Raw genomic sequence first — 19740 nt, 5'->3', positions numbered from 1 at the left:
GAAGGTGTTGGGAGGAGGCCATGGGGAAGTAGCCCAGGGAGTTGTAGCTGTTGCACAGCTGTTCCAGGAGGCACTCTAGACAGCTGCTTTCCACAGGGCCCTGGGCTGGAACCCGGAGTAGAGGTCGGGCCCGGGTTCCGCCCAAACCTCCTAACTCCTGGTCAGAAACAGGAGGAGTTGACCTGGACTGTGGGTTCACGAAAATGGCCAAACTAAGGGCTGCCATGAAGCTCCAAGGCGAGCAAATCCGCCAATAAGCGCAAGACCCACCAAGGTAGAGGAGAAACTTTGTCACAGCTGTCATGTACGTCTCTGGGTCCTAACAATTCTAGGTTCTTAATGCAATAGATTTTTTTAAAAAATCACCCTAGAGCAATTAACATCTAGAAACCAAAACAACTCCAATTAACAACAGAATCAAAATAAATGTAATTATGTTATCCAGCGCATATGCACAGCCAATTAATTTAGCTTAAGTACAGAGCAAACAGCATCCAAAAAGACCCAGATGTCAGCAAAGTAAAGACTTCTTTGCCCTTGCTTTTCTGTGCCTGGGATCTGAATACCCTAGAAAGAGATGTCACTGGCTGACTGACATCCTTTGCTGCCTGGAAGACCAGAAAGTCTCTTTCTAGGCTTCCTGTTGTGGAAAGCAAGATTGTCTTTTACTTAAGGCACACGTTTATGATTTAGCAGATGTGGGTTATATTCCTAAATCTGCACATATTTCCTATGTGGCCTTTAGGTAAGTTATATTCACTAGATCTTTTATTAATGTCTCAGTGTTTGGGTGCCCATAATTATTGAGCACTTTTGGAAATTTGGCCTTACCCTCTCTCTGGCGTTACCCTCTCTCTGTTTCAGATTCTGCATCAGGTTATATACACACACACACACACACACATTAGCCACTTTCCACCAGTTTTGTAAGGCTAATTCATTAATACTTGCATCTCAAATCCCGCTTCGCAACTCTCCTTTGCCAGGAGGCCTACAAAAACGTGACAACAGTTACGTTGTTGGTGTGCAGAAACCACTGACTATCATACTGACCCATTGTTTCCTTGTACTCCCCATCTGTATCCATCTGCTGTCTGTTGACTTATACTTAGATTGTAAGCTCCTTGGAGCAGGGACTGCCTTTTTTTTCTGGGTCTGTACAGCGCCTGGCCCAATGGGCCTGGTCCATGACTAGGCTCCTAGGTACTAGTATCATATAGTAGGTCATATAAATAGTAATATTTGAAGTTATTGCAGGCCCCAAGTGTTCAAAAACCATGAGTCAGTCCTAAAAAATTCATTAGATGTTTTTAATAATAAATGTACAGTTCTTCTTATTTGTCATTTGATTTGTTCCTGAGCCTCCAGGGTGCACTCAGAACAAATTTATCAGCTTTTCTGCACAACCATGAGGTCTAGAAACCATTTTTGTTTTTAAATTAAAGCTGAGAGTCTCACAACATCACATGACTCCGGGAGCTGGGGCTTTAAGAAAAAACACTGCCTATCACCAGACTTACTGGCAACACTGCATTTGAATAGCACTTTTAGAACCTAGATGGATGGTGCCATATAAGTACAAATTATTGTTAAATTGGCAGCCATCACTCCTCCCTTTTTGTTCCTTATTTCTCCCCTTCCCCCTTTAATTCTCCATTCCCCTAAACTCCATCCTGCTTTACAAAATCATAACAACAAATTCAATGGAAAGTCTAGGCACATCTCTTCAGTAACAAGTGAGGTCTCTCCACCCTCCCCAGCTCACCCGTTGGAAGCTCCAACCTCCTTGTACTCTCCCCTGTCCCCTTCTGAAGCTACCAGGATGCCAGTGAATTGCTTTTATGGCTGTTTTTCTGAGCCTGCCCATGATTCACAGATATGGTCACAGAGGTGGAGGTGAAAAATGTGACAAGTCAGAGCTTCAAAATGTGGCCTGCTTGTGCTCCTGCTGCTTTTGGTGCATTATCACTTGAGTGCACAAATAACAAAACCTGTCAAAAAAAGTACTCCACCTAGCCCAGTAGTCTATCATTGACAGTGGCCAATCACAGATTCAGGGGCACTGTAAAGAACAGGGCAATTTTGGAGAGATCCACCCAGGCTTCCTTTCCTGGCTTCTGGCAGTCAGAGGTTTAGGGCGCCCTGAACACGGGTTACATCCCTGCCCATCCCGGCTAATAGCCGTTGATGAACCTATCCTCCATGAAGTTATTATATTTTTGGCCTTCACAACATCCCCTGGCAATGAATTCCATAGCTTAATTGTGCATTGTGTAAAAAAGTACTTCCTCTTGTTTGCATTAAACCTGCTGCCTATTAACTTCATCAGGTGATCCCTGGGTTTTGTATTGTGGGAAAGAATGAATAATGCTCCTCTGTTCATTTTTTCCTCGCCATTCTTGATTTTATAGACCATCATATCCCCAATTAGTCATCTCTTTTCTAAGATGAACAGCCCTAATCTTTTTAGTCTCTCCTCCTATGGAAGCCATTCCATATCGATCATTTTTGTAGCCCTTCTCTGAATGTTTTCCAGTTCCACTATCCCCTTTTGAGATGGAGCAACCAGAACTGGACACAGTATTCAAGGTGTGGTCATTTTATTTTCTGTCCCTTTCCTAAAAGTTCCTAACATTCTGTTAGCCTTTTTGATCACTGCTGTACACTGAGCTGAAGTTTCCACAGAACTACCCACAATGATGCCAAGATCTCTGTCTTCAGTGGTAACAGTTAATTTAGAACCCATCATTACACACATATAGTTAGAAATATCTTTCCCAGTGTGCACTACTTTGCACATATCAATGTTGAATTTCATTTGACATTTTGTCACCCAATTTTGTGAGGCCCCCTGGATCTTTGCAGTCAGCTTTAGATTTAACTAGCTTTAATAATTTGGTATTGTCTGCAAACTTTGCTACTTCACTATTCAACCCCTTTTCCAGATCATTAATGAATATGTTGAACAGCATCGATCCCCGTGTAGGTCCTTGGGAGACCCAGCTATTTACCTCTCTCCATTGTGAAAACTGACCATGTATTCCGAACTTTTGTTTCCTATCTTTTAACCAGTTACATATCCATGAGAGGGCCTTATCCCATGGCTGCTTCCTTTGCTTAAGAGTCTTTGGTGAGGAACCTTGTCAAAGACTTTCTGAAAGTCCAAGTACACTATATCCACTGGATTACCCATATCCATTTGTTTGTAGACACCCTCAAAGAATTCTAATAAATTGGTGATGCACGATTTCCCTTTACAAAAGCCATGTTGACTCTTCCTCAACATATGTGTCTGATAATTCTGTTCTTTACTATAGTTTCCACCAATTTGCCTGGTACTGAAGTTAGGCTCACCAGCTGAGAGGATATATAGACACATACCCATTTGCAAGTGCAAGCTGATGACTCACATGGGTTGTGTGTGTGTGTGTGTGTGTGTACTCTACCGTCTGCACACACAAAAGATGACACAAAAATTAATGGACTGCATGCTAACAAATAGAGATCAAGGTTGTCCTCCTCCGAACCGGGCAGACAAAAGATATGAATCCACATCTCCTACATCACCTGTGAGTATCTTAAACACCCGGCCATAAAGTCATTATCACTCTGACCTAGTAAATATTTAAGTATTTCTACACAGTGAAATACCTTTAATAGGAGAGACTGAGAGCAACATACTTATCCCAGAATAGCCTAGCCTGGTGGTTAGAGGACACAGCTCTGGGTGGGGAGACCTGTCTCCAAGTCCTTGCTCCAGATTGGGGATTGAAACCTGGGTGTCTCACATCCCTGACAAGTGTCCTGGGCTAAAGTTTATAAAGGGGAGCCCAGACATAGCATTTGCTGGCCCTGAACAACTTTTCCCCATCCAAAACTATCAGGTCAAATTCATGCATAATTTGAGGTTGACTGAAATTGCATTTTTTGGCAAATAAACTATTCACTCAAAAAAAAATTGCCCAACTCTGCTGGGCACTGGGAAGGGTTTGGTAGCTAAAGAAGGGCAGAGAACTAATCTGTTACTGAAGGGAAAGTTTGCTGTGTTGGAGGGAGTTGGGTGAGAGCACATGCCACTATTGGTGTCAGTGCAGGAGCGTTCCAGTTGAGGAGTGATGGGACTCTTGTAGCTATGAGATTGTCAGATTGGAAGAGAGTGGGCCATGAGTCTGACTATTTGCCTGCGCTTCCCCTCCCACTCTCAGGACGGGGGGCAGGATTCTGTGTCTCCACAGACAGCACGGTCTGTGATACTAAACCTCAGAAAGGGGCCTTTCCTTAAACAGTGAGCAAATTAGTTAAGAACAGCCAGAAAGGAAAGTTGGGCAATTAAAATCCATGGAGGCTGTTTAGGAATATCTTATTCGAATCACAGACCGTCTATGGCATACTTCTGAGCAAGAAGTGGGAAAAATATGATTAAATGGTAAGGTATGAGAATGTATTTGAATCATAAAGATACCCCTTCAAAAACAGAAATCTAGGCCTCCCTAGGGAGATGGAATTGAGGATAAATGCTGCCAGGGGTAATATGGAGACTAAGGCCTTGATTCAGGAAAGCATCCCTATTCAGAAAAACGCTTAAGTTAAGCATATGCTTCCCTGTGGGTTTCTTGAAAAACGACTCTTAGATGCCTTAGATTACATGCCACAGACAGTCATGAAGAAAGAGTAACACGTTCTCCTCAGATGTTGAAATAATTCCACCCTTCAAGTAAGCAGCGTGAATGTGAGAGTCTGACATAAGGGATGTGGTGTATGCGACACCTATTACGTTTTTTAAGGCTTGGCCATATGGTGGATTAGTGCTCAGCACGCTGGGGTATAACTCTACACAGGACCAGCGTGCTGGGCACTAAAGTGTCCACGTGGACTCTGCTGCTGCACACTAAAAGTTCCCTAAATACACATTGACCTACTGCAGTTTGAAACAGCAGTACACAACATGCATGAGGGAACCTTTAGTGTGCAGCAGTAGGGTCCACAGGGATGCTTAGTGTATGGCATGATGGAGCACGGTAGATTTACACCCCAGCTTGCCATACACTAACTCACCGTAGAGTCACACCCCAACTTTTTTGTGACATCTACAGTTTACAGAAGTTCCTGTATTCCGGAACAAGCTAGAACATTGCTGCTCTACTTTGGCCACATTGAGGGTTGAATTAAAGCACTTAGTAAAATCTGTTTGTTTGTTTGTTTTGTTTTTAAACCCACCTCCAAAGTTACAAAAATGATTGGTCCAAGAGGGGAAGGTGGTACTAGCTTATGACTTGGGAGACCTGTCTTCAATTCCCTGCTCTGCTGGGCAGGGACCCTGGGCAAGTCTCTGCCTCAGCTCCACCTCTGTCAAATGTGGATAGGAGCCCTGCCCTACCTCACACAGGTGTGGGGAGGATAAATACATTGATGACTGTGAGGTGCTTAGAAAGTATGGCAATAGGGTCTATGTAAGCACCTTAGACAGCTACACAGCAAGGCCAGTTTTATGGCAGCAAGAAGGCAAGACATTGCATCAAGAAAATAGTATTTCCCTGTATCTGAACGTCAGCACTGAAAGCTGGGCCAAAAGGAGAGACTTGGCTCTACTGAGTGCTCTTACGGCACTGGGCGCAGTAGTTTCCCTTCCTTACCCGTCAGAACTATGTGGCAGAGGAGGGAATGTGGGGAGAGACTGAGAGAGAAACAAAATATATATTTGAGGATTCTGCATTCACACACAAGCTTCTAACCAAAGTGACAACAAATATTACATGGGTAGTTGCGAATGTAGAAGGTGAAGCAGCATCCAAGAGGAGTTACTGAACAGAAGAAAACAAAAAGAAAGGAAAGTGCACATGGTTTAAAAGAAAATTATAACTGTGCTGAGCCACAAGCCAAAGAGCAGCCAAATCAAATACACAGTAATGACTACAAAAAGAAAAGAATAAAGAAATCTGATGATACCTACCTCTTATGCAGCACTTTGCATTAGTAGAGCTCAGAGCACTTTACAAAGGCAGTAAAGTATCAGCATCCCTTTTTACAGGTGGGGAAACTGAGGCACAAAGCAGTGGTGTGACTTGCCCAAGGTTATCCAGCAGATCTGGGGCAGAGCTGGGACTGGAACCTAGGTCTCCCTGAGTCCAGTGCTCCACACTTAGTTTTAATCTACTCCTCTGATGTTCAGCATTAGGTAATTTAACCACCAGAGTCTCAATGCTGGGTGTGCCTAAACTGACCTTGGCACACCTGCGGGGTAGGAAGTTACATTGCCCCACCTGTCTGCACTCTGCAATCTTGGGGTCAATATGGTCTCTGGCATAAATTAGAACAGCCTCAGGGGCCCTCTAATCTGTGCAGGCAGTGATGGCTGCCTGTGGACCATTCTGCAGGCTAGGAGTCAGCCAGATGCTGTTTCTCTCGGGGGCCACTCCTGGTACAACTCCCTATATCAAAGCTAGGGGGTGGATGGTATAAAGTGCTTTACAGCAGCTCAGTATTCTCCCACCCTTTAAAGGTGACACAAGGTCACCTTGCCATGGGCCCCAGATCAGGCCTAGATGGGCTGTGTTGACAACTCTCTTGATTTTAGCAAGCATCTCGTGAAATTTGGTGTTTAGCTTAAAGCTCCCGCTCCTGAAGGCATGTGATTATGTGAGAATCTCACTTTGCATTAAAAATAAAGTAATTTTCTAGTGCTCCTAGTTGCAGAGAAAAGCCTGAAAACATAACCCTGGTGAACCCTACAGGCCCATAAACCAGAAGGCACACACAAAAATAACCCCCTCAAATTTATCATCATTTTTTTTAAAAAAAAACCTTATGATTTGTAAGCAAATGTCTTGACTCTTGACATTTGAACCCCGGGGGCTGGCAGTACTGGGCACTCTGTATTTGCTAGACATAATTGTGGGGGTTGGCAGTTCGCATTTTAGCATTTCAGTTGACTGGCTATATTGGGCCATAGCTGCAGCTGGTATAAATCTGCCCCATTCTTGCTCATTTTTTTCAGATACCCACCTTTTCATTTTTAATCTAACACACAGTATGAGATGGCCACTAGTCCCTAACTGATCAGCCTCCTGTGCAGTGCAATTTTACTCCTCTCAACAGAGAGTAAAATAAATTAGGTTTTCGCTGCCTCCCAATTACCCTTATTTTAAGGCTTACAGTTCTCAGGGCTAAAGGCTGTGTCCCTATGTCTTTCTTACAATATTGAGTGGTGTGCTTGGGTGACAGTCATGCTAGGCTCCATTTCCCCATTTATACATTAGTGCTGATATTTTAAATAATGCAAGTAGTAGAAAGCTGCCCAAGAGGGACCACCAAGCATTGCCCCGATGCAGCAGATGGAATACCACACGCTAGCCTGACTCAATCCAGATAGGGGGCATGACAGGAGTGGGGAGATGGTAAGGTGGGAGATGGTGGGGCAGACATGCACAGTCCCCTTTAGGCTGCTCTAAGTTATATCGGGGCCATTTGGATCCCACATCAGGAGAATGTGAAGAAGGCACATGGCCACCTTTCTCCTCACTCCCCCTCAGCTACATAGTTGCCAGTTGAGCCCTAGGATTTTGCTTTCACTCCCAGCAAAGCACTGAACCGCGGCCACTGGGAGCCATGATCGGCCGAACCTGTGGACGCGGCAGGTAAACAAACCGGCCTGGCCCACCAGGGGCTTTCCCTGCACAAGCGGCGGAACAAGTTTGGGAACCACTGACTTACAGCCATGACAGAGATACTTAGTATAAGTAGTCCCATATGTTCAAAAATCATGAGTTAAGCTCCCAAAAATCATGATAGTCACTTAAAAATCCTTTTTGAAATAACACATTTGCGGTCTTTTTTCTGTGTCTTCTGACTTCTGAGCCTTAAAGTTGCACCAAGGTCACATTTTCAAGCTTTACTCCACCAAGATGAGAGGTACAAATTCAATTTTTAAAAATGAGAGCTGAGATTGTCAAGTCGTTACGTCATTCCAGGAGCGGGGGCCTTTAAGAAAAATGCCAAATATTGTGCGACTGACGGCGAAATCACAAGAGTTGGCAACACTAAGTATTTGTTGTCCTAACAGGTAAAACAGTTTCAGACAGAGAAGTACTTTTTAAGTTGACTGTTTCCGTTTAAGTTTGAAGCCCCTTAGAAATGTGTTTTCACTTTCTCACCTACTTTGACACCCTTCAGCCTGTAATAAAGATGGGACCATCCAGATAAAACTGTGCTCGAGGCTCCACACAAGGCTAAGGCATATTGAAGATTCACTGCATGATGTCTATGCAGATGCTTTTATCATTTGTTTTGACCTGTGTATGTTATAGGTCTGCCTTGAAAAACTAATAAAAAGAGAAGGGTGTTTTAAAAAAAGAACATAACACCCTGAGAATATCTGAAGTAAGAAGCTTGTGGGAGAGAGTCAGTGACTTTGCGAAACCATCACAAATCAAAATCAAATCAAAGAGGAGGAAGATATTGCAGAAGAGTGAAATGATTTGTATAATGAACGTGTTACAGCTTGATTTCAATGGTCACACATGTGTTGTGTTATACTGCTGGGTAACTTGAAGTATCAGAAGCGACATGTTTCTTCCTTTTCTGAATATTTGATATCCCTGGGGTTGAAAAACAAAACAGTGGGCTGAATTCTCAGTTCCACCCAGGCCCTTTCACATAGTTCTGGCACCATCAAGAAGCCTTATAGGGGGTATAAATTCTAAGTACTCCCCCTTACCGGCTCCCTTACACACTTCCAGAACAGCTTATTGGGGGGACTCAATGTAACTGAGAATCAGGCCCCATGTTAACAGGTGCTATGGCAGCATGTTCCTTTCTCCCAATACACACACGTGCTCTTACTCGACATGATTCTCCATGGTCTTGCGCCCTATGTACCCATATACAGCTGTGTGAAGTGGGTGTGAAATGCCACCTGAACAGCATGGTGGCATTTTACACCGACCTTAGACTCACATTGCACAGGTGTAAATGACTACGTGACAGGCATTCTCTTGCCTGACATGCCAGGAATAGAACCAGGGATTTCCCAAACAGGTGAGTTGCTATAGCTTGAGCTACAATTCTCAACCTAGTGCTGTAATGGACTAATCTCCTCTGTGGATCAGGCATCGAGGGGGACCTGTAACACACTGACCTGTAGGTTACAACTTACAAACAGCTCAAGGCAGTGGAGAATCAGGCTCTCTGACAGCAGGCACCTATTGTCATAAAGAGCAAAGAAAAGTTAAAAAAGGGAAGAGGGCGACAGTTTTTATTTAATTATTTGTTTTTACTACATACATCCATAACTACCAAAAAGTCATTTACTGACAATATAGAAATAAACCAAGGAAACTACAAAACAGTCATTTAAAATATTTGAAACAACCACTGATATCAGTCAGGCAGCTGTGTAACCCCTGGGTGCTGCCATTTTAATCACAGCAAGTGTTACAGGAGTATTCTATATGTATATACATGCAAATAAGTTAATAGGTAAATTGCCAAGCGATGGCACTCAAGAATATGGAACATATTTCCTGGGGCTCTGTAAATAAAACTTGGCTACTGCAAACAGCTTCCTCCGTGCAGCTCTTTGTGTCAGCTTTTGAGAAGCAGAAACACGACCTGATGTCATATAGCAAGATAGAAAGCTCAGATTTGAGGCCAGAGACGCCAGAAGCTGCAGCCAGAAAGAACGGGAGCAATAGGAGATTTCCACAGCTATTTTTTGGTAAATTCTGCATTTTTTTCTGTGTTGTCTTTGGCTTACTGTGTACTTTCACATAATACTTACATTCTTGTCAGCTCTAGACATATCAGAAAAATGTGGTTTGCCTCTGCAACCCTATCGTGTACACTTCTGTGTTACCAGTGCTGGTACATGTCATCAGCCCAGACTGACAATATGCTGCTTCTTTCTGGCTTATTTCGTATTTCAGGACCTGGTCACGCAAAGACTTAAACGCGTGTAGAACGACGAGCTCTGTGAGTAGTCTAATTGGAATCAGGGCTTCAGTTTTCGGAAAGGACTGATAATGATTTGGTGATCCTCAATTTTGGGGTGCCCAACTTGAGACCCCTTAAACGGACTTGATTTTTACTGCCGTGGAGCTATTCTCAGTGCACACATTAGGTACACATGAAAGTCTTTGCAGGTCTGGGACCTACATTTGTAATACTTCAAAGAAATATTTTTCTAGTAATTTAGACCTGGTTTATAAAAAGTGAGTAGAAACTATTTTATATTCCAATGCAGTTTTCTTGCAACTGCTTCCAAAATCTTATAACACACCAGGACATTAGATAATAGACAATAAAATGCGGCATACTGGGACATGGAAATAAAAAGCAAATGTGCTAATGTAATAATCCACCTGAGTTAAAGAACCAAAATTCTTCTCTGATGACAAGTCAGTACAAGAAAAATCACATTCGAAGGAAATTCAGCACTTACACCACAGGGCAGAGCTATTAACAGGATTGCAGCTGTTCTACACAGGCTCCGAGGAATCAATGAAGTGATCGCTTCCATTATTTGCCTACACATGCTCAGGTGCAATAAAGCACACAAAGCTATGATCAAAATTTGCCAAGGAGAATTTCCCTGATGAAGGTCAAAAGCAGCATTGCTGTCACCCAAAGCTTTACAGATGAAGATTTTGTTTTATGCATGTTGAAAAAGGAATGAATGTTGTTATTGTTGTGAGAGAGGCATTTCTGCGTCCTATGGTATCCATCTAATTGCCCTTTGAAGTCAATGGGAGGTTTTCCATTGACTCCAATGGACATTGGATCAGACTCTAAGCCCAGAACTGCTATTATAATACAAGGAACCAGCTTCAATTCTTGTTAGCTAGAGCAAAGCGAACAGTCCCAAAATTGTTTGGGAAAATTCTTACCCACTGTGACAAGCTGCTGGGGATACCCAGAGCTGTGAGACACTGTGCTGCCCCTCTCAACCTCAGCAAGGGGGAGCTTTGCTGCAGCTAAGCTGTGTGATAGCTGCCTGCTCCGCCAGCTTGTCTGCCTTGTCAGCAAACTCCTCAGGGCTCTCCCAGCTCCAGCCTTGCCTAGCAAGTGACAATCAGTGGACCCCCCCAACCCCTGAGCTCCTCCAAGACATTTCTCTGCAGTGCACAGCCCCTATCCCTGTACAGTCTTTCACTAGCAGATTTCAAACTTGTTTGCATCTGAAATCTGGGCCTGAATTTTTAAAAGTGACTAGTGATTTTGGGTGCCCAACTTAAGATTGTAGAATCATAGAAATGTAGGTCTGGAAAAGACCCCAAGAAGTCATCAAGTCCAGCCCCCTGCACTGAGACAGGACCAAGTAAACCTTAAAGGGGCAGGTACTCGGAGCTTTCTGAACATCAAAACATTTAAGGTGTCTGGAGTCAGGCATCCAAAATCATTACTCACTTCTATAACTTTAGGCCCTGATTCCAAGAGTTATGCTCATCCAGTCAAGAAATAGTGTGACCGCTATGGCCAAAATTTCTAAACATGGGTGCCTACAGTTAGGCTTCTACTTTAAATCTATATTTAAACATCTAAATAAGTGGCCTGGTTTTCAATGCTGCTGGTTTTCACTGATTTCAAGTGGCATCAACTTGTGGTTATTTTCCAGAACAAAGCTCGATGGTCATCCTGTTATGAGAAAAGGAGCTTGATGGTAAATGATCAAACAACTGATGCAATTGGCCAGATCCTCCTTTGAGTTACACATATGCAACTCCAACAGATTTCTGATTTACACTGATGCAAATAAGAGGAGAAATCGCCCTAATGTTCCTGTCCTGAGCCTCCAAGTCAACCACAACTTTTACCTTTTGGGATCTGCCACCAGTCAAAGCTACAAGATGGTAGCAGAAAAAATAACAGTATCAAGACCTTGATTACATTCTTAATGAATGAGACTTGAAATGATATTTTGTCAGGTTAAATGCACGCTGTATAACGATCTCAGGTGAAATCTGAAAACATATTCAGTTCGAGGTTGCAGTGTTATTGATTAAACTCCTATAAGTGCTGTACCATATTATTACCTGGCTTTTTTTTTTTCAAATAATAATAGTCCAATTTTGCCCTTGGAGAGATCCATTTACATCTCATTAAAGACAACTAGAGTTTTGCATGTGTATCCACGGGCAGAATTTTGCCCTATATGTTCTACAATAAATAGTATTTTCAATTCTTAATGAACAGAATTAACAGTTCACCAGGAGTTCTTTCCTTTTCTTTCTTTTGGATGTAATGGCCAAAATATCTAATGGAATATCAAAATGGGTCCTTCTGTGCGGCAGCAAAGCCAATTTGGCAAAAATGCTGGACAATTGTTTTATTTCTGGTTCAGTAGGGAACACAATTCCAAGTGCTATGTTTAAATAGAGGCTTGGTTATATGTCACAAGACACGGTGTGGTGACATAGTGCTTATGATTTTCTTTGCTTCTTAGTATATCACCGAAGCAAGAAATGTATCCTGTATGAAAAGAATCTGTGCAGCATTTTTTCCTATGCAAAAGAAATCAATAATTTCATAGAAGGATGGAAAATGCTTATTTGATTATAATTTTTTTTGGTGAATACTTTTGTATTGATTATTTTTTTTAAATGTAAAGTACAAAAAGGAGAATGACGTACAAGCTAATATATGTTTCTGAATACTGCACCCTTCACAATAGAATTAAGCAATTATGCAACAAAGCTGCAAGACCATACTATATAAAACCAGACAATGCTACAAAAATATCATGTTAGGGCGGGGAGGAAAAAGAGGCAATCATGGAGGTGAGGGAAGAGGGAAGTGTGGCAGACTGTACTCCTGTATTCACCCCTTGCACACGATTATAATAATCTTTGTATAAAGTATGCTTTGTGAGGTATCATTTGAAAATGCATAATTTGCTCATCATTGTTGTGCTCATAAAAGATGTGTGGCAACATTGTACGTAAAGTTATAAGATTCCACTGTATGGTGTTACTAACACATGTGCCAAGTCTGGGGAGTGGCCAAACCAGTTCCTCAGAGACAAAGAGCAAGCTGATGCCTGAGCCACATGTAAACAAGGTCAATGGGCCATTACCTGCCAAGTGGCTGTCTTTGGCAGGGAAGGGGACAGCTGTGAAAAATCTACATCTTAGCAAAGAAACAGGATGGAGTTCCATCCACACAGTCTGCCTGTTGCCATGCTCCCAGCAGGAGATGCTTCTCAAATGGAGGACAGGCCTATAAAAAGAAGGGGTAGACACTCCAATGTATCCCCTACCCCCCCTCCTCCTCTCTCACTCTCTGTCCAATGATTCACTGCACCAGAAGGAACAAAGGGAGCAGGCATTCAACTGGGGACGGGGTCCTGGCCTAAGAATTTTGGCCAGTAAGACTGTTGAGAGCATATGGTGAGAAAAACTGTACTTTGAGTTTAGCCTAGTTGGTTAAGTTAGACACTAATTGTGTTTTATCTTTATTTTTCTTGTAATCATTTCTGACTGTTATGCCTCATTACTTGTATTCACATAAAATCTGTGTCTTTGTAGTTAATAAACTTGTTTTATTGTTTTATCTAATCAGTGTGTTTGAACTGAAGCGTTTGGGAAACTTCATGTGGGATAACACAATTTGTGCATATCGTTTCTATTAATAAAATGATGGACTTTATATGAGCTTGCATTGTCCAGCAGAGGGCTGGACAGTACAGGACATACATTTCTAGGGGAAAATCTGGGACTGGGAGTGTGCTGGGGTCACCCTAGAGTATAATTCAGGCTGGTGAGAGCCTAGGTGTGACTGGCAGGCTGCAGGTACTCACAGACCAAGCTGGGAGTGACTTACATGCTGGAGGTGTTTGTGAGCAGGCCTGACTAGAGGCTACAGCAGCAAAGAAGTGTAAAGGGCACCCCACATTAAAGGACAGGCGTGGCACATCTACTTACTAGTCTAAATTGTACCCTTTTATGTCACAGAGGAATTAGGTGGGATGGAGGTCTGGCATTCTTTGAGCAGGCTCAATATTTTTTTGTCCAGATGTGCCTAGAAACGGGGTCTTAATTTGACCTATTAGATCATTCATTTCATTGCCTGGCTAGTGCTGGACCCTTCCCTAGAGTAGATTTTCTAATGTTCTGTCCAGCTTGGTTTTAAATGGCCCAAGTGATAGGACTTCAATAATTTCCCAGGAGACACGACTCCAAAGGATAAAAGATCTCCCTATCACTGGTGTTCAGTCTAAATGTCCCCTTTCTCAATTTAATACTATTATAGCTAAATAAAAACCTGTGTACCTCATTTAATCCTCTATATCTACCTCCAGCTATCTGTGTACAAACATATAGTGAGTACTGTTATTGTAACCCACACTAAACCACTGGGCTCTTTGTCTCCCTCTGGTGGCTAAACCCTGTAATAACAGCTCTTAAGTCAGTTACTGCCTCCAAATTAATGAAGTTAGTATTTTAGCTCAAGCAGTAGAAGCTCATATTTTTAGTTCCACAAGTCTTGAGTTCAGTCCCCATAGATGACTCATCCAGGGACATTGTTACATTGTCATGTATACTCTTCCCCTTAGCCATCTTTCAGCTAAACTGTATCTATTCATGTTTAGAAAAATCTCCAACCCCCTGATCATTTTTTAGCTCTTCTTTGAACAGCCACCATTTTATGGAATGACATAATGTGGTTTGACAAAGCAGAAAAACCAGAAATGTATTGGCTGGCCAGTCCAGGAGAAACTGCTGTCCACTTACCAGAGAGAGAGGGGTATTTTCAGCATCCCAAGCACCAAGGGGCAATCCATCTCTGTGTGTTTAAATATGTTTTTAATGTTAACTACAAAGCATCTAGATAAGTAGAATATAATGGGGACAAAGCTTCCATAAGCATCAGCTGTGCTTTTCTAACTTGTTAGAATTCTTTGATCTTCATACAAGTTTATTCAGGAAAACTGGAAATCATGTGGTGTGGGGTAGAATCCTGCCATGGGTTAAAGACAGCAGCAGCAAAAATAAACCACCCTCTTCTCAACACAGAAAGGGACTAATGATAGTGATGCAGGAATCCGCATTGCTAGGACAGATGTTGTTCAGCAGACTGCACCAGATTCATTCTCCTGGGTGCAGCTGCACTGGAAGGAGGATTCGCCCTCAGGGGAGCAGAGCTGTCACAGTACCACCATCCAAAGTAGTGCCACTATAAATTCCAGGCTGGGCTCCATAAGAGCACCATTGATAGAGGCTGCTCTAGAGATGCAGTGAATGAGTATATCACTGCAGGTTAGCCCTCCCCCATCCCAGGCCAGCTATGCTTACTTTCTGGATTGAACCAGCTGTCTCTGTACCCTCCAGTAAAGCAGGACTACAATGAGGCATCTTCACTTCTGGAGAACTTCCCACAACTGGGAGGCCCTCAGACCAGGTTTAATCAGAGGAATATGGACAATGAACTGAGCCTGCTGGATATATTTTAATCCAAGAGGACGATGACTAAAGTAGCTATATTTGCTGGTCACCAAAAATTATTTAGTGAAGATGAGGCTGGATTGAGGATTGAAGAATTTCAGAAAGCCCTATCAAAACTAGATAATTGGACACCACAATGGCAGATTAAATTCACTATAGGCAAGTGCAAGGTAATGCGTATTGGAAGGAACAATTTAAACTACTTGTTTACACTGATGAATTTTGAATTAGCTGTAACTTCTCAGGAAGCACATCTAGGTATCATTACAAATAGCTCAATGAAGGCTCAGTATGCAGCAGCAGCAGTTAAAAAAGCAAATAAAATGTTAGGTTAGGCTGCCTTGATAAGGAAATAGTGAATAGCATGGACAAAATTATATGATGCTATTATGTAAAACCACAGTGCAGTATGTCCTCACATTGAATATTGCATTTGCGGGTGGTCACCTCATTTCAAAGAGGACATGAGAAATAGGTAAGGGCTAGAGAAAGGGCAAACAAAAATTATTAGAGACCTAGGGGGAGACTACACGGTGAGAAGACTAGGAGTCCGTCATTTGGAAAGTCTTGTCATGGAATGCTAATCTGTATTATACTGTTCAGCCAGTAGGTGGCTCTGTGTGTAAAATATCTTCTTTAAAAGAACCTCAGCCATACCTGGCAGCGCATTAAAGGATCTTATGTTGAACACATCTAGTGTGCATAAGCAAGCTTGTGACCAGTCTATATCTCATATAGAAGTACATGACACGGTGTCAGGAGTAAATTAAGAACAGAAACAGAAGGAACCTAGAAAGGTTACCGGATCTCATCAACATGATACTCTTCAATGCTCCAGAGAACTTCAGCTTTGATGAACCTTCACAACAGATTGGAAGTAGTATTTTGCAAGATTTTGAATTGCAAACATACTCCACAAAGAAACTGGAGATATACAAGTGTTGTCTTTAATTTATGCTATGGGGAAGCAAGTAGAGTATATCTTTGAATCCTTTGACTTTACTGAAGACAGTCACAAATATACCTCTGAAAGAGTTCTGGTGATGTTTGATGCATACTTTATACCTCAGAGAAATGTGGTTTATGAAAGAGCATGTTTTCACCAGATAAGTCAAGAACCAGGGGGAAATGCTGAATGTTTTATAAATAATGCATATTTCGGCTGAAAGCTGTGATTTTGCGAATGCAAAACATGCAAAAATCAGAGACAGGCTGATTGTTGAGTTAACAGATAAAACCTTTCACAGCAGCTACAACTGAAAAAAGATTTAATCCTAGCCACAGCTATTCAAATAGCAAAACAGTCTGAAATGGTGAAACAGCCAAACTTTGAGAAACTTGACAAACTTGAAAAACCTGAAACTAGCTTAGAAACTGTAAACAGACACTTCAGTGTGAAAACCCTCAGGCAATGAGAGAGAACTCCCAGGGAAAGAGGGACAAATTCTATCCTACATGCACAAGGATTGGAAATAATCACATCCCAAGAGGTAATGCATGTCCAGCCAGAGGTACACTGTGTAATAAATGCATGAAATATGGACATTTTGCAGCTGTTCGCCACACTAAAGCAGTCAGGGAGTAGACTCTTATTACAGACTATAAAGAGCCATTTTTTCAGTTGTGATGACAGACCGCCTGCCTGGTAGAGTGAAATCGAATATTCCTGGAAAGAATATTGATTTTAAAATTGACTCAAGAGCTGATGTCATAGTCATTTCAGAAGGGACTTACAATCACCTTCAACCCCTCCCAGAGCTGAAGTCACCTGACACAGTTCTGACTAGTCCTGGAGGTATTCTGAACTGCATGGGCCAGTTCACCACACAAACAACTTACAAAGACAAAAGCTATGCATTTAGGTGTCTGTGATCAAATGGCCAAAGACCAACAGCCTTCTCAAGCTGCAGCATGGCAGCCATGATGGGCCTAGTGAAAAAGGTGAAATGACTCAATGGAACATTTGGTGATACTGGACTTTTGAAAGGAGATCCTGTGGAACTCTTTGCCAGAGGAGGTTATGAAGGCCAAGACTATAACAGGGTTTAAAAAAGCACTAGATAATTTCATGGAGGATATGTCCATTAATGGCTATTAGCCAGGATGGACAGGGATGCAAAACCATGCTCTGAAGTGTCCCTAGCCTCTGTTTGCCAGAAGCTGGGAATGGGCGACAGTGGATGGATCACCTGATGATTGTTCTGTTCTGTTCATTCCTCTGGTGCACCTGGCATTGGCCACTGTCAGAAGACAGGATACTGGGCTAGATGGACCAGTGGTCTGACCCTGTATGGCCGTTCTTATGTTCTTATGAGAGGCTGAGAGAGCTGTACAGACAGCTAAGAAAATCCTACAACAGAAACCATTCTTTGTTCTTTTGATTTACAGATCATCATCAATAACATCTCCTGGATATAGTCCAGCACACTCCTGGTGGGAGGACAATTCTGTTCCAACTTTGGAAATGAATCTATCTCCAAAGTGACCAGACATGAAGAGAGTAGCCAAATCAGATCAAAAGCCTAAAAGAGTTTAGGACCACTTTTACAACAGATGTCACTCAGTTAGAGAGCTGCCAGGTCTAGAACCTGGTGATTGTGTTCACGGCAAATCGGACGGAGAAAAAGGCTGGACAACGCCTGCTGTCATAAAAAAAAAAGAATTCAACATGCAGCCCACATGTAATCGAGATCATCTGTGGAGAGTTCAACAGAAACCATCGACATCTACAGTATGTTCCTCAGACAGAACAATCAACAGAACAAACTCTACAGGTGGCAGAGGCAGAACAAAGGGACGATGACTCAAGGATAGGCTAACACGGCTGCTACTCTGAAAACTGACCACAGTCAGTCATTGCAACTAATGGACAGCCAGATGATCAAGTTGTTACATGTTTGGGTAATGAAATTAGAAAACCAATGCGATTCAGAGACACTTAACAGATCAATACGTACTGAACTTCAAAGACAGTGTGATAGTGTAAATATTGTAAATGGTAAGTATGACACTGGTAGACCAGGTGCCAGCTCTTGCCAGGGCTTTAGGCCTTAGCAAAGCACTGACAAATTCATTGCTGGAAACCAATCTGTTTCACCTGTGTGTTAATATGGTTAAGATGGGTACGGGACTTATAACAAAGTGTTTAGTGTTTCGACTTCACAAAACGCTTGTAAGTTGCTGCATGCATTTATCTCACTTATCTTTATCACATGCTATAAGGTAATGTTTACGTTTTTGCCTTGTAACTGAAAAAATGTTTGCTCTGAAATTGTGAACGCAGGATCATCTCCTGCCCATCAAGCAGGCCTCTCAAAATGAAATAGGCCAGTAATGGGGTGGACTAGGCCCAGAGGCCCCCTGTTGGAGGTCTCAGGGTCCTGCCACACCCCGTCCCAGAGAGGAGCAGAAGAGAAGTCCTCCAAATCGCCTAGAGTGGATGCAGGGGAGGCAGACAATGAGGGAGGCTGCAGGGAGTAGCCGATGAGGGCCCAGCAGACTCATATAAAAGGAGTTGCAGGGCCAGAGTCAGTCAGTTGCTGCCTGGAGCTGGAGGAGTGAAAACTGTGTTCCTGGCTGGCTGAAGGAACAGCCAGACCACAAATAGATCAGTTGCTGGCAGGGACCGGGGCAGCAAGCAAGGAGCTCCTGGCTGGCTGCTGGGACTGAGTAAGGACTGAGACTGGGGAGGGCCACAGAGACAGTGTCTCCAGGGAGGAAGCCCTGGGGGTATGGCCCCATATCAGGGCCAGAACAAGTTAAAGACTGTGTACACCAGAAGGGTTTTGTTCTCTTTCACATACAGATAGTGTGTGAGACTCAGCTGCAGGGCTGAGTCACTGAAAACCTGCTTGAGAATCCATTGATTGGGGTGACCACAAACTGAGAGACTGCAGGCACACTCACTTGACCAGAGGGCACTCACGAGACGTGGGTACCACTCCATTACAGGGCCAATTTGGAACATCACAATAAAAATATTTTGTTAACTGCTCCCTTACACCTACGAAGAGGCTACATGCAAAAGGGCTCATCCCATCAGCTTGACTTCTAGAAGAAGGAAATAAAAATATCTGACAAGAAATTTTTTCCATCTTATGCTGTTTGGACTCTCACAGGACCAAGCAGAGATCCCCAGGGTCAACCTGGGTTAGCCCTAAAAGACATACATTGCTAACAGATTACTACAACTCTGTCACCTTTGTAACTCATTTGTTCATATATGTTTGCCTACTTTAACCTGTAAATAACTCATTTCTTTTCTTTGTTAGTAAATCCTTAAATAGTTTACTTCAGAACTGATTAC

Source organism: Natator depressus, chromosome 1, assembly GCF_965152275.1.
Source record: "Natator depressus isolate rNatDep1 chromosome 1, rNatDep2.hap1, whole genome shotgun sequence".
Classification (NCBI taxonomy): Eukaryota; Metazoa; Chordata; order Testudines; family Cheloniidae; genus Natator; species Natator depressus.
Note: the sequence above shows the minus strand (reverse complement) of the source record.